Consider the following 10,494-nt stretch of genomic DNA (forward strand, 5'->3'; position numbering starts at 1 on the left):
CTCAGACTCAAGGGACTTGAGAGAAAGTTGATGGGAAGAGAAGTGCCTTGGCACAGGCAGTTGGGTTGTTAAACTTTAAGTGGGGAGGGGGAAGAAGTGCCAAAGAGCTGAAAGAAGCCTGAGAGTGCTGAATGTTCTGTCTTTTGGAATGATATGTTGTAGTTATCCACATTTCCATCATGTGTAATAAGCTACCAGGTCTGAGAACTCCCATCTGATTTCAGGGCTTTCTAATCCCCCACACCCAAACTCTATCTGTCACGCTCTGTGGTGTGGCTTACAGCCATGAGTGCCAACCTCATGGTAGAAAGTCAAAAAGCAGGGCAGAAACTCCAAACTGGTTGTGTGGTCTACAATTAGATTTCACCAAGCCAGTAACAGGTGTAAACTCTGAAAACGCTCTAAAAGTTTTATCAGGGAGTCACAGTCAGTCCCCTTGATCACACCAGTCTATCTTGCCAACCAGGCAAGCTGGGCTATATGATAGATAGGTACTTTAAACCAAAAATCAGAGAACAATATTCAGGTTACTCCCAGTCCCAAAGGACCAGTCATTTTTTGGAATGTTGAGTCAGACATATGTAAATTATACCAGTAGAAAGAAAAGTGAGTGTTGCAGAAGTACAACCTACCCCTCTATATAAGATGTGGTGTGGCCAGGTAAAATCCTGTCTCTGAGTCTGAATCCAAATCAAGTTTCTGGGTGGCAAGCTGTCACTTGCCTCTCTGTATGGTTTAGGTATTACTGGTCTTGGGCTCTGGGAGGGAGTTTGGGTGGACGAGGGGGCTCAGGGCTGGGGCAGAGGGTTTGGGGTGTGGGAGGGGGCTCAAAGCTGGGGAAGGGGGTAGGATGTGGGGTTTGGCATGCAGTAGGGGGGTTTGGGGTGCTGGCTCCGGGAGGGGGGCTCAGGGCTGGGGGTTGGGGTGTGGGAGGCAGTTCAGGGTGCAGTAGGGGGTTTGGGGTGGTGGCTACGGGGGGGGCTCAGGGGTGGGGCCGGGGGTTGGGAGGGGGTGAGAGGTGTGGGCTTCAACCAGGTGGTGCTTACCTTGGGCGCCTCCCAGGTGGTAGCGCAGCAGGGCTAAGGCAGGCTCCCTGCCTGGCCTGGCCCCATGCCACTCCCAGAAGCAGCTGAAATGTCCCTGCGGCCACTGGGAGAGAGCTGGGGTCTCCATGCACTGCCTGCAGGCACCGCCCCCACAGCTCCCATTGGTCACAGTTCCTGGCCAGTGGGAGCTGCAGAGTCGGCACTCGGGACGGGGGCAGCATGCAGAGCCCCTCTTGCCCCCCCTCCCAGAGGCTGCAGGGATGTGCCGGCTGCCTCTGGAAGCGGTGCAGAGCCAGAGCAGGTAGGAAGCCTGCCTTGGCTCCTCTGTGTTGCCGGACTTCTAGTGGCCTAAAATCTCCCAAGTTTGGCTTCTGTAGCCTCTGGGAGATAGAGCCTAATTCTGGGAGACTCCTGGTGAAACTGGGAGGATTGGCAACCCTAACAACAGCCACTAGTTAAGGCCAACCAGAGACGGAGAGAAAGGGTGACTGGCTGACTTTCCTTTGATGTCTCAATCTCACTGAGGAGGATGGGGATCCCAGAAGGAGAGAGAAGAGAAAGGAGTGAGATGGAGGGGCATCTACCTCAGTTCTCACCAACACACTTTTCATTGAGTTGCAGCAGAGGAAGGAGAAAGGGGGAAACCTCAGCAATCATATCTGCCCATAGATAGACTACCAGCTGGGGGAAAGGGTGAGAAGAGGAGGTGTGTGTGAGGAGGTGGGCAGGTGTCCAGTGTAATATGGAAACATAGGGACTGCAGTTCACATTAGATTTGTTTACCTATTTTTTCACTAGGCAGCGGTAAGATTGTTTCTGTCTTTGTTAATATTTGTTTGAGTTCTTGTAATTGGTTACTTCAGGCTATTTATTAGCAGGACTTTATCCCAAGTAACTTATCAGATAGCTGTAGGCCCTGGATCTGTTGTTATTTTCTTTATGTTTGCTGCCTTAATTAAGTCTTATGCTTTTGGACTGTCACTTATGCATTCTTTTTTGCTGAAATTCTCTGAGGCTATTTGCCCTTATATCTATCTAGCTGGATGTATCAGAGCTTTCAGAGTCTAAATATGCATACAATTGATTTTTTTTTTTTTGCTGTTTCAGTAATTTACTCTCAATTTACTTCCTAGTTTCCTGAAGTTATTTTGTCCTGCATCACAATTTATCATTTATATCTCTTATCAGCTTCACTGCCAGATCTTGCAATTTTTTCTTATTGAATTGATCAGAAATCCAGCTTTCTAGTTCATGTTTTCATGAAATTTTGCATTTCGGTATTGTCTCCATTCAGGGATCTCAATGAAATTTACAAACAAATTACGCCTCGGAGTACATGTATGATGTAAATAAAAAGTATCAACCCCTTTGGGCAGATAGTGAAACTGAAGCACAGAGATTAAGAATGGGATTTTCAGAAGCACGTAAGTGATTTAGGTATACAAGTTCCATTGAGAGTTTGGGGGGTTAAATGAGCCTAAGAGAGTTAAGCACCCAAATGTCATTAAGTTTCAATGATATGTAGGCACCTAACTCCCTTAGGCTCATTTAAAATTCCTAGTTTGTGCTGCTAATTCACATTTGGAAAAGCCCACCCGATGTTACTTCCCCCCAAATTCCATGGGCCCTTTCATGATATTGTTCTACTGCTCACTTGGGACCAATTTATTGGAACTCTTTTCTTATTACTATGAGAAAAAAAAACATGCTATGTGCTTTAAATATCAATAAGACATGTCCTGTAGGACATCTGTACAACTGATTCTTCCAGTTCTTTTGAATCTAGGCTTAAAATTCTCTTTTAATTACATTTAGACAGCATTGTTTTGTCTGATGGTTATTTTTCTGCTATGCTACTAATTTCTTTTGATGGCATTTATTTGTTACTAGACCTGTTTTGTGTTCCATCCTGATTTGTTACTTTGATGCCTGTGCCAGAAAACAATTAAACCCCAAGCGCTTTTTTTGCTGTGCAAGCAAGTTTTCAGTCAGACTAAAAAGTATGTTGTTGGTTTGCTGATGCTGGTTTCTTCAGGGCAGCTCTGGCAAGCAGTGCGGGAGTTTACACTCTGCCACAGGTATGTCTGTACATACAGTGGTGCAGCTGTACTGATACAGCTGCATCGCTGCAGCACATCTGGTGAAGACGGCCAAAGGGGGAGAGCTTGCCTGTTAGCATAAAGAAAACACCTCCGAAAGTGGCATATGCTACATCGGCAGGAGACGCTCTCCCACCAACATAGAGGTGTGCACATGAACACTTATGTTGGTGTAACTTGTCTCACTCAGGGGGGTGGATTATTCACACCCCCTGAGTGACATCAGTTTTGCCAACATAGGCTGTAGTATAGACCTAGCTTTAGTCTGTCTAATTAAAGTTTTTGAGGGAGACTTGCTCCCTGAGAACCAGATGTTGGTGTTTTGGCTGAGATTGCCAAAAGAGGGGATTGCCTGCAGGCTGCATCTAACCATCTCTGTTCAAGGACTGGTGTATGTAATGTAAACCAAACAAGCTGTGCTAAGAATATATTAAAAATCCATGTAAAAGATTTCTCCTCCAAGGGGAAGCTGACCTGCAAGGCCCTGACCTCTGTTACTGCTCAGCAGAGAGGCTGCAATATAAATGCAGAAGAGTCCCTGCCCTGAAGGCAATTCCTATGTTCCATTGAATTTAATTGGAGTTTTGCCATTTACTTCAGAGGGCAAAAGCACGTTCAGGGGCAGGGACTGTTCTGCATTTGTATTGCCTCAAGAACTGAGATGACTCCACAAAGCCGCAGCAGCGTTTTAACGTGGCTTGTGTAGTCATGGCACAGCACTGGGAGGGAGCTCCACGAGGGACGTAGCTACCGGCGCTGGGAGCATGGCTTCCAGAGCTGGTGCACTGTATATACTGGCATGTTACAGCGCTGAAAGCTTGCAGCACTCAGGAGGGTGTTTTTTCACACCCCTGAGCGAGAAAGTTGCAGCACTGTAAAGTGCCAGTGTAGACAAGCCCTAACATTTGTCATAGCACCAAGTTAACCACCAAAGCCCACCTGGCCTATCGTGCAACCCGTTGTAAACAAACTGGTGGACAGGCGCTATCTTCTATCTTAAAGTGTGCTCATCAACAAGTAGGTGCAGGTTATGGGGTTGTTTAGTTAAGCAGTGGGAACAGAGATCTGGGATTGTGTACCTAGAAAGTAGGCACTCCTAGGAAGGGTTCAGGGGGAGGAGGCAAAACAAAATGTTAGGTGAGGCACAGGTGGGGTGTATAGAGCAATAAGACAGGTGGGGCAGGATTTTCAGAAGTACTGAACACCCACAATGCTACCTGACATCAATGGGAGCTGCAGGTGATCAACACCATTCAAAATTAGGCCCTGGGTTGAAAGGGTGAGCAGCAGGAACAAAATATGGTAAGAGGGCTAGCTTGAGAAGAGGGTCTTAGTAAGACTGTCTTCAAGGCATTCTTGAGCTGGAGAAGATATTCCCAGGAGCAAAGCCACTGGAGATGTGGTTGCAGTAGGCAGGGAGGGATCAATATAGCATATACAATTAAAGAAAGAGAAACTAATAAGAGATACAGTCCTCTCAGTGTTCTGGGCATATCACACTCAGTGAACACTTAGGTCTTATTATATGGTCCTTGTAATGTGCTATCATTTATCACTGGTATTTTGTAATGGTTTTTTCCTCCAATTCAGACACAACTAGAGTCATAACATTCCCAGGGTTAAAATGGTGCTTAACTGTATAACTTATGCATGAATGGACAGTTTAACTACGTCAGTTATTCAGGAGGAAAATACAATGTGTTGATTATATGGCACATCTCTAGATTAAGAAGGTATTATAACTATAGCATCTTGCTTTTACCTATCAGAAATATCTCCATGTGCATTAGCTAGGAAATACGCAGATGAAAAATTCTGCAGATGCAGTTAAAACCCAATGATGAGCCAAAACCTGTGCCGTTATCTAAGTTTGCTGACGCTTTGAAAACAAAATGATGACTAAATGGCAATGTGTACTCAAAACAATGAGTGACATAGAAGATGAATAGGACTTTAGGCACTATTTAACACAGTAAAGCCATAGCCTGAATACCATAATGCTGATTACTTAAATGCATTATGCAGGCAGTATAATCTAGCAGTCAGTAATATGTCTGTGAGGAGGAAGACATTTATTCTATCATTTTAAACTGAGTTTCAGGCAGAGTGATTTACAAGATCACACTTTTTCTAATTCCCCAGATAGAATACCTACATTTGTTTGTAATTATATATTATTCATCTTGACTGAGGTTCATTAAACTGATTTTATTTGCCACTTGGTTAAAATGACAAAAGGCTCACCTTTTGGCCCAATTTCAACCTCCCCTCCTTCAACAGAGTAATGGCAATGTCATGATGTTGAATGAAATTCTCATGACCCGGAAATAAGTGTAGATTTCAGATACACAGATATCCTTCTGAGCATCCACTGCTTTCAGTTACAAATGTCACACCAAATCTGCCTTTCCTAGTGCTATGATGCTAATAATTAAGTGCTTTACACTTACATAGTATCTTTCATCTTAGAATCACAAAGTGGTGTCTGAGGGTGGATAAGCATTGTTATCCCTACTTTATACATGTGGAAGCCCAGGCAGAGAGGTAAAATGCCTCACCCGCAGTCACAGACTAGCCCTGCAAAGGGATCTATAAAACCATGCTGAGTTCTGCTGAAGTAGATGGGACTGTGCTCAGGCATAAGTGTCTACATGGTGGCTCCCTCTGCAGAATGTGAGCATAAGTCAGAGAGAGGACTGGTACAGAACTCAGGTGTCCCCATTCTTGTCCCTTGATTGAACCACTGTAGGTTTGGAAATAGTAGAAACAAGAAAGTCACCATGGAAACGTAAGGCATGAATAAATATAAGTCCAGTCTCCACAGCCTAGGTATGTGCAAGGCACACACTGTTTGCTTCCTTTCTAGCAACCCCAGCCTGGTCCTGGAGAGAGCATTTTTCTGTGGAGGTAGTAATAGTGCCATTTCCATGGTATTTATAATGCTTAGGCCTAAGACTCTCTTCATGTACACATGATGATTTTATGTAGAAGACATTCGATAGATAACTTTAGCGTAAACTTGCATGGGATCATGACAGGGGAAGAGGGGACTGCACCAGCAAGCTCCTTTGCTCTTTTCTTTTTACAAATTACAGTTGTTTTAGGAAAATGATGATTTTAGGAAAAGGAAGTCAGCCAGGAAAGAAAATAATTTAAATAAAAGAAATCAGAGCTTGCAAGTTTCTTAGCTAAGAGAACAAAGACACCTTTAAAACACACATCTTCTGATTAAAGGCATGTAAAGGGGAAGCCAAAACAAAACAATGTCCCCTTTAAGCAGGTCTCAGAGAAGGAGCAATATTAGCATTCATAAGGCCCTGACCTCAGAGCCCTGGTTCATAGCTCCTAAACTGAGAGTCAGCAAGCAAAAATCTCTGGGCTCACTCAGGCTAGTCCCATTGGAGAACACAAGCAGACCAGGCAACCTACATAGCCATTAACACCCTCTCTTAATCCACTTCCTTTTCCTGTTTAGATAGACACAGCTTAGGGTGGGAGAGGGGCTTCCTTGATTACACCCAGGCTGTTTTGGTAGTAGGCTCCAGCATGTCTCTTAAAGGGGTACTACACTTCTTCACAAGGCCAACCTTAATTCTTTAAATAATTTCTTTGAAATAATTTCAAGAGATCCACAGGTATAGAGCAACTTGTAGCATTGGAGCCTGAAAAGGGTTTGCTCTGTGGTTCTTAACCTATTTAGCATTGTGGGCCTCATATGTAGCTCTCTGTGTGTTATGTGGGCTGCATCCACACAATATATATCATTAGGGTTGCCAACTTTCTAATTACACAAAACTGAGCACCCCTGCCAGACCCCTTCCCTGAGGCCCCTCTCCTGCCCTGCCCCTTCTCCAAGGCCCCACCCCTACTCACTCCATCCCCCCTCCCTCTGTTGCTTGCTCTCCCTCACCCTCACTCACTTTCATTGGGCTGGAGCAGGGGCTTGGGGTACGGTAGGAGGTGAGGACTCTGGCTGGGGGTGTGGACTCTGGGGTGGGGCCAGGGATGCGGGGTTTGGGGTGCAGGAAGGGGCTCTGGGCTGAGGCAGGGAGTTGGGGTGCAGGAGGAGGTGTGGTGTACAGGAGGGGGCTCAGGGCTGGGAGTTGTGGTGTGGGAGGGGATGGGGTGTAGGAGGGAGGGAGGGATGTGGGCTCTGGGAGGGAGTTAGGGTGTGGGAGGGTGTTCAGGGTGCAGGCTCCGGCCAGGTGGCATGTCCCTGAAGTCCCTAGGCACAGGGGTGGCCAGTGGGCTCTGCACGCTGCCCATGCCTGCAGCTCCTATTGGCCATGCTTCCTGGCCAATGGGAGCTGTGGAGCCGGCACTTGGGGTGGAGGCAGCATGCAGAGCCCCCATGGTCACCCTTGTGCCTCAGAGTCGGACATGCTGGCTGCTCCCAGGAACCGTGCAGAGTCAGGGCAGGCAGGGAGCCTGCCTTAGCCCCGCTGCACCGCTGACCGGACTTTTAGCAGCCCGATCAGCAGTGCTGACTAAAGCCACCAGGGTCCCTTTTCGACTCTGCATTCCAGTTGAAAACCGGACGCCTGGCAACCCTATACATACTATTTGTACATCTGCCAAAAAAAAAAAAAAAAAGGCTTTGTTATATGACAGCACTACCATTCAAATCGAGATAGTACCTTTCATTTCAACACTGGCAAATGTCTACCAAGAGCATTTTAAATTAGCAAAATAAGTCAAAACTTTAACTGTTAAAATGAATTATTTTACTGTAAGAATGGCATGGCATGGTGTATTCCCACCCTCACTTCCGTGCCGCTGTTAGCAGCATAGCTCGGCAGAGCGCCCGGAGAGCGCGGCTACAGAACCTGCCTGCAAAGACGGGGAGCCCTGCCTGGTGCAGGGTAAACCCCCAGCCAGGGACTGTCCCCAGTTACCCCATGCACCTAGGCCCCCAGCCAAGGGCTGCCCCCCATGCACCCAGCCCCTCCCCAGACTGCCCCTGGCCAGGGAATACCTCCATCACACAACCCCCCTGGGATTGTCTTCCCAGTATTCAGACTCCCCAACACTGGGCTGGCACATGTGTCTGCCCTACATAGACAGGATGCCCTCTCCAGGACAGAACAGCCCCTGCAAGGAACTGCCCTTTCCAGCACCCAGCCCCCTACCTAGGGACTGCCCACCAGTTCAGCACCCAACCCGCGTAAAGACTTCCCTCATCCAGGGATTGTGCCGCAGTATGGAGCCCCCCCTCATGCAGGGACTGCCTCCAGCCACCAGTACCCCACCTAGAGTCTGTCTCCCATGCACCAGCTGCATCCTCATCCCCATGCCCCAGCCCCCTGCACCCTCCTCCCAGTGCCTGCTGGTCTCCTACCTTGGCTGCAGGTACTCAGCCATGCACCCTGCCCTGCGATATCAATGCTGGGGAGCCTGCTTCAGCCAAGGTCACCGCAAACCTGTTGGGGGTGGGGCGCTGAGCACCCTGGGAGGCTGACACTGATGGGCCTGATCCTGCTGGGGGCTGATGCTGGGCTTGATCCTGCACCACCCCATTTCCCCTCCCCCCCCCCAGCTGTGTGCCTAGGACAGGTGCCCCTCCTGCCCTGCCCTATTTATGGCCCTGTGGATATTACATGGGCCACAGTTGTGTGCTGATGGAGCTGCAGGTTGAGAACACTGACTTGGATTCTGTATTCTTTGTTGAGGCAAAACTCCCAGTGATTTTGCTCAACTAAGGACTGCAGGACAAGTCTGGTTCTGCTTTCTAATACTCTACTAGATGAACTAGACCAGTAAAGCGTTTAGTTTCACTGTGCTTTCTTTTGGCCAAGAAACTTAAAGTCATCAGAGCTCTATGAAGGTGCAGGGACTGCTTGCAAGACTGGCCACCCTGTGTAAAGGGAGGCCAGGAGCTTTGAACCTTTCAGATTGTACTAAAATATGAACTATTTCCATGCTTGACATAAAGGCCAATTAATTCTTGTTTTATTACAGCTGCACAAACAGTATTAGGTTAAATACAGTGGGGAAAATTCTGCTGTCATTTATATCTGTGCAACCCCATTGCCCTCAGTGCAGTAGGGCAGAATGTTGTCTTCTGCCTTCAGTTTCTAGCCGGTGGTGTGCTCTATTCCCTAAACCATTTACTCCTGTTGATTAGTAACACACATTTTATCCTCTTCACCGGGGTAACTGGAAAGAAAAGTCAGAAAGGGCGAACAGAAAGGTTAGTCAAGCCCTGTAGTAAGTCTGCTGCTTCCAGCCTTTCTAGCAGCTCCACTGCTCCACAACTGTTATAGTCGTGCTCTTCACTTACTGGTTGCCTTTATGCTCTATTTATATGACATTTGTGCAGTTGGCAGGGCAGTCAGGTTAAGTGTGCACCACTTGTGTGCACAGCTGGTCAGTAAAGCAAAGGAAAACACACAGGAGAAAAGACAAATTTTAAATGCTTCATTGCCTTTTTTTAACCCTAGTGTTTCTATGTATTTATTTTCATTTTCAAAATACTGCCTTGAGCATGTGCAGAGACTAATAGGCATAGTAATTGGAAATCGCTCTGATAAGGAACATAGTTTAATGTTGCGTAATACAAATTTGCCCCATAACAAATATTGGAATAAATGTAACTCCCCCTTTCATCCCACAGGTAAAATTCAGAATAAAAAGCTGGGCTTTGCACCATGCCCTGAAGGGTAACACACTCCCGCTCTGTTGGAGCAAAGAAGGAGCAGAGTCTAGCATTTGAGAGCCTTCAACTGAAAATGGCCCTGAAGTACTGAATCTTAGCAATGTTAGTAAGAGCAAATCAGCCAATGTCAGTGCCACTGTCACAGCTGTAAAAGCAGTTTCTTAGGGAGCTAACGCTTAATTCTGCCAGCTTGAATTACACCTGAAAGCCAATAGGAAAGTCTACTGAGCATTGGTGTAACGTACTCTCAACTCTACTAAGCATTCAGGCCACTACAAGCCAAAGCAGCTATAGCTTCTGAGTACAGCAGGTTGGAACATTTTGACTAAATATATTTTTATCAAAATATGCTGTTCTGGCAAAGCTGAAACTTTTTTTGAGACTTACTGATTCCAGCAGAATCTTCAACGGGAAGGTTTCTGAGGTGTAGGGTGGCATAGCTGATCGCCTCTGACAAGAGACAGAGAGGAATAAAAAACCTGATAATTTCCATCCAAAAATGGACAAGTTGACACAATTCTATTTCATGAAAATGTTCAAAAAGTTTTTTTTTCATTCCAGTGTGGAACAAAAAACATATGTAAGAAAATAAAAAGTAGTCACACAATGAAATTGTTGTTCTCTGGCCAGTTCTACTTCTGAGCAAGTACAAGAATCCAATCAAGTGTCAAGGAGACATCAGTAATTGTGGCAC

At 46.4% G+C, this 10,494-nt stretch overlaps 1 protein-coding gene across 1 annotated transcript in view; it reads right to left on the reverse strand.

Moving 5' to 3' along the window:
• Positions 1-10,205, reverse strand: part of CIMIP6 (ciliary microtubule inner protein 6) — a 39,881-nt gene extending 29,676 nt beyond the window's left edge. Inside the window, exon 1 of the mRNA XM_073339162.1 lies at positions 10,188-10,205. The gene's annotated coding sequence lies outside the window, so the exon portion shown is untranslated. The remainder of the gene's footprint in view (positions 1-10,187) is intronic.
• Positions 10,206-10,494: the final 289 nt, after the last annotated feature.

Source organism: Lepidochelys kempii, chromosome 3, assembly GCF_965140265.1.
Source record: "Lepidochelys kempii isolate rLepKem1 chromosome 3, rLepKem1.hap2, whole genome shotgun sequence".
Taxonomy (NCBI): Eukaryota; Metazoa; Chordata; order Testudines; family Cheloniidae; genus Lepidochelys; species Lepidochelys kempii.